At 42.8% G+C, this 5,417-nt stretch overlaps 1 pseudogene across 1 annotated transcript; it reads left to right on the top strand.

The window, feature by feature from the left end:
• The first annotated feature begins 2,524 nt into the window (after positions 1 to 2,524).
• On the top strand, positions 2,525 to 4,038 carry LOC308248120 (transforming protein RhoA-like; annotated as a pseudogene). Its single transcript has one exon. The product of its transcript is annotated as a transforming protein RhoA-like (transcript).
• The last annotated feature ends 1,379 nt before the right edge of the window (positions 4,039 to 5,417 follow it).

Raw genomic sequence — 5,417 nt, forward strand, 5'->3', positions numbered from 1 at the left:
TTTTGACATTTAAGTGAATTACTGGTGAGGGAAGAGGGTTCCATTCTGTCACCTTCTGACCTGAAACTCCCTGCAGCCCTCTGTGTAACAGCCATGCCTCGGGCTAGAGAAGGAGAAGGAGGCATTTGTGATGCTTCTGGGTTTCTTAGATTCATGCATGGGGAGCCGTGTGAAGGGCAGGGAGTTTGTCCATCACTTCACTCTCTTCTCTTTCCCTTCCTTCTTGGAATTATACATTGGCAGGAGGCAGCCAGTATTTCTTTCCACTTTATATTACTGTGAGCAGTCTCTATTAAGGTAATGGAGGATTTTGAGCAACATTGGTGAGAGTCCCATACAGTAAAACATGTGAAAGAAATTCTTTAGTGTGTGCTAAGGTGGGTTTGAGTCACTTAGAAAAATGAAATATCCTTGTATGATACAGGAACATTTTCCTTTCTATTCTTTAAAAAAGAAATTAATTTCTCCATTTTAATTCTTTCCTTTCTAATTAAATTTTTGTTTTTATCAGAGTAGTGTCTGAATCTAATTTTAAAACTCAAATGCATTACCAAAGCTCTTAAAAACATCTCCCTCTCTCTTTGAAACTTTTTTTTATTGGAAAAGCAGTGTATTTTAATAGAAGCAAATTTAGAAAAATTCAAAAAAGTCTAAATGAAAAATTTTAGGCCTGACATGCTCTCTTAACACCCAAATGATGACTTTACCTTTTAATTTTAAACACAAGAAACATCAAAGCCATGAGCTACAAGCATAGGGTTGAACAGTTGATTTGCTTGATATGTTTATAGTAAATGAAAGGTCCTTAATGACTCTATATATTTTAAACTTATTAAATATCATAATATTCCATATTATACCATGTATACAAAAATCATTAACATATCTGAATTCTGGAAATGCAGAATGTGTCAGACCCCATATATTTGGGTTGGTAGTCTTTTTCCATACTTCTTATTAGTCATCTTTTTCTCTGTATATATTTGAAAATTAGTAATAACATTTGATTATATATTAGCTATTATTTTGTTAGCATTCATCCTCATTAGAGTCCTTAAAAAGGATGCATGGGAAGTTTTGGAGAAATTCACTGAGTGTTAACTAGAGAGAGAGATAAAGTTTAAGATGGAAGTGATTTAATCATTACTGGATGATTGAGTTTGACTGATTGAGCTATGTTCAGTCTTCCTGATGTGGAATAGGCGTGGAAAACCCATCAAAGAACAGTAAAGCAAGCTTCACATAACACAACCAGTTGCATAGAGAGGAGAATACCTGAAGGAAAATTCAGCAGGCTGTTAACAGTGGTCAACTATGGTGTGTGTGCGTGCGTGTGTGTGTAGAATTATAGGAGGACTCTGTTTTCTACATGATGGATTATTATGATGATTTACTTTTATAATTAGTGTGCTATTTTTTGTAATTATGAAATGACAACAAAGTATAATTTAAAAACCCAGAAGTCGATTAGCTTCCAGCTAATCAGTTTGACGTGGCCTTTGGAGGTGGATGTGCGGGTCAGCTGTGCTTGCTGATGGAACCGTGGCTCACACAGAGGGCTGGGAAAGGCCAGTGGGGCAGGACGTGCAGATCAATGCCATCCCATTACCACCACTAGCAAATCGATTGGAACCTCTCCTTGACTGATGGTGAGGGAGCAGCTTAATCGTCACATGTAACACAGGAGTAGGGCTAACATTTAATGTATTGGCCAAGCCAGTCCATTTTGAGTGAATGGGAACATTAGTAATTCTGCTGGGACTTCATTGTAAATAAGAAATGTCTTGGCAAACGGGCATATGGTCACTCTTAAGCATAGGAAACTCACACAACCCTGAGTACATGCCATGTATTCTAGGACTGGTCTTTTCAGGGCTGTCCCCCTGGGCCCTGGAGAGGGTCTGGGCACCATAAAATGCTCCATCTAGTGAATTTCGGTGATTAGAAAGACCCTAGATTACAGAATGCTGTCCAATAGAAATGCAATGCCAACTACATATGTAATTGAACATTTTTTGTAGTAGGCTTATTAAAAAGTAAACAAGAAACTGGTGAAATTCACCTTAATATATTATATTTAATCCAATATATCCATGTGGTAGGTAGAACAATGGCTTCCAAAGAGGTCCACATTGTAATTTTCACAGTCTGTATTCTACTTGACAAAAGGGACTTTTCAGATGTGATTAAGTTAAGGACCTTGAGATGGAGAGATAATTCTGGATTATTTGGGCCTGATCTAATTGCATTGATACTTAAATGTTGAGAGCCTTTTCTGGCTGTGGTCAGAGGAAGACATGACTAGAGGAGAATGGTCAGACAGATGAAGCATTGCTGGCTTTGATGATGGAGGAAGGGGCTCAAGTCAAGGAATGGCAGCCTGCTGGAAAAGACAGGAAAACAGATCTTCTCTAGAGCCTCTGGAAGGAACACAGCCCCGTCCATACCTTGATTTTAGTCCAGTGAGACCCATTTCAGATTTCTGACCTCCATGACTGTAATATAAAAAGTAGTATTGGCTCGCTCGCGCTCCCCGCCCGCCGCCCGCCGTCCTCCGTCGGTTCTCTCGTTAGTCCGCCGCCTCCTTAGCCGCCCGCCCTAGTCTCCGAGCTTGGGACACGCGGACCGGCGTCGTCGGCGCAGAGAGGCCGGAGTCGGAGCGTCTCCCGAGTGCCTTTCGTCTGAGAAGTTCAAGGCACTTTGTAGAGCCTCTGCCACAGGCCGCGCGTGGGTCTTGCAGCACATTTGAAAGCAATGGCTGCCATCTGGAAGAAATTGGTGATTGTTGGTGATGGAGCCTGTGGCAAGACTTGCTTGCTCATCGTTTTTAGCAAGGACCAGTTCCCAGAGGTGTATGTACCTACGGTGTTTGAGAACTATGTGGCAGACATTGAAGTGGACGGAAAGCAGGTAGAGCTGGCTTTGTGGGACACAGCTGGGCAGGAGGATTATGATCGCTTGAGGCCCCTCTCCTACCCGGACACGGATGTCATCCTGATGTGCTTCTCCATCGACAGCCCTGATAGTTTAGAAAACATCCCAGAAGAATGGACTCCGGAAGTCAAGCATTTCTGTCCCAATGTGCCCATCATCCTGGTTGGGAACAAGAAGGACCTTCGAAATGATGAGCACACAAGGCGGGAGCTGGCCAAGATGAAGCAGGAGCCGGTAAAACCGTAGGAAGGCAGAGATATGGCAAACAGGATCGACGCTTTTGGGTACATGGAGTGTTCAGCAAAGACCAAAGATGGAGTGAGGGAGGTTTTCGAAATGGCCACGAGAGCTGCTCTGCAAGCCAGACGCGGGAAGAAAAAATCTGGGTGCCTTGTGTTGTGAGCCGCTGCAGCACAGCCTCAACGCGGTTCGTTTGAAGTGCTGTTCATTAATCCTAGTGTATGATTCCTGGCCTTTCCATTTATCTATAATTTACCTACGATTACAAATCAGACGTCATCTTGCTACCAGTATTTAGAAGCCAACCATGATTATTAATGATCCAGCCCACCTGACCCGCCCGGTCCTCTGACACCGCTCTAACAGCCCTCCTCTGCACTCCCACCTGACACCAGGCGCTAATTCAAGGAATTCCTTAACTTCTTGCTTCTTTCTAGAAAGAGAAATGGTAACTTTTGTGAGTTAGGCTGTAACTACTTCATAACTAACATGCCTCGCCTGTCATCTGTCAGCTGCCAGGCGCTCTGGTGAGCTACCACTTCAGAGCTTTACTCCCGAGCAGAGTTCATTGTCGGGCCTCTGGAGTGGGCATCCAGTTTTTTCAAAGTGTGCTCAGCCAGAGAGGCCAAGTTCATGCAGCTGCGGCAAAGTTACAGTTCTGTGGTTTCATGTTAGTTACCTTATAGTTACTGTGTAATTAGTGCCACTTAATGTATGTTACCAAAAAATAAATATATCTACCCCAAACTAGATGTAGTATTTTTTGTATAATTGGATTTCCTAATACTGATATTTGTCATCCCCACAGAAAGTGTATTGGTTTTTTAAAACAGAAAGTGTATTTGAAAATAAAGTCAGATGGAAAATTCAAAAAAAAAAAAAAAGTAGTATTGCTTTGAGCCACTATGTTTAGTCGCAATTTGTTACACTAGCAATAAGAAACCAATGCAATCCAACACATTCTCATTTCAACATTTGAACATATAAAATTTATCAGTGAGATATTTTATGTTTTTTATTTCATACTAAGTCTTCAAAGTCTCACATGTATTTTACATTTAAAGTATAGCTCAGATCTCGATTCTGAGATCTGAAGGTTAGCCCCACTTTAAGGGCTCAGAAGCCACATGTGACTGGTGACTACCATACTGAAAGGCGTCATTCTAGATCTGTTGCCCAAGGATTCTGAAATCTGAGGTGCCCAGGATTGACTAATCTCAGCTCAACTGCAGATAGCTGTGGCAGTTTGCATTTGTGTGAGGAAGTGTGTGTGTGTGAGTGGGTTGCCTCCATGAGCATTTATGCTGTGTCTGTGGGCCGTGGGGCAGGGCCAGCAGCCTTGGCAGACATCCCAGATGCCCAGGGAGAAAGGGACAGTTTTTTCAGATCCTAGAGGTCATCCCATAGAAACCAGCTTGCAAACCGATCTCCTCCTACAGATCCCTCGTCACTGCCCCAGTCCTGCCAATGTTGGCAGGCAGCTATTCCCGATCTGCACAGAGGCCAGTGTCTACTTGTAGAGGGTCCACATACCACTTTATTAATATATGTTTTAAAATTCTAGCTTTATTGAGATTATAATTGATGTATAACATTGTGTAAGTTTAAGGTGTACAATGATTTGACAGACGTATATGTTGTCAATGTTTACCACTGTAAAGATTAGTTAACATACCCATTGCCTCACGTAATTACCATTTTGTTGTTGTTATGGTGAGAACGTTAAAGCTCTACCCTCATAGCAACTTTGAAGTATACAGTACAGTATGGTTAACTGTCGTCCACATTCTGTTTTGATCTGCTTTCGCTGGCACCTGCATGGGAGCCACCCCAGCGTCACACACCACTGTGGTGACAGTTCCTGAGTAGGACAGTGAGGAGAATGACAGCACTATTATGTGTCACTGGGTTAGGGCAGGGAACTGTATTTTTGTCAGGTCTGATTTTCACTGAGAAGTTGCATTTTCCGCCAGTTCTTCATTAAGTTGTGGGGGAACACCACAGTGTGGCTGAAACCCCGGCAGACGGAGATGGGTGAGGATATGTATGTCAGTGCACACCCATACAAAGGGGGACATGAGTCTTCAGATCACTCTTCCTGGCCTCTCCCGAAGTTGCATACACAGGAATGGGCCAGCCTGGATGCAGCACCAGGCAGCTGATACATTTATGTGTTGGCAAAACCAGCGGAGAGCAGCGGGCACGGTACCCTTAACTCTCTTCCTAGAATGGCTCTCTATAAT

Source organism: Plecotus auritus, assembly GCF_963455305.1.
Source record: "Plecotus auritus genome assembly, chromosome: 5".
Taxonomy (NCBI): Eukaryota; Metazoa; Chordata; class Mammalia; order Chiroptera; family Vespertilionidae; genus Plecotus; species Plecotus auritus.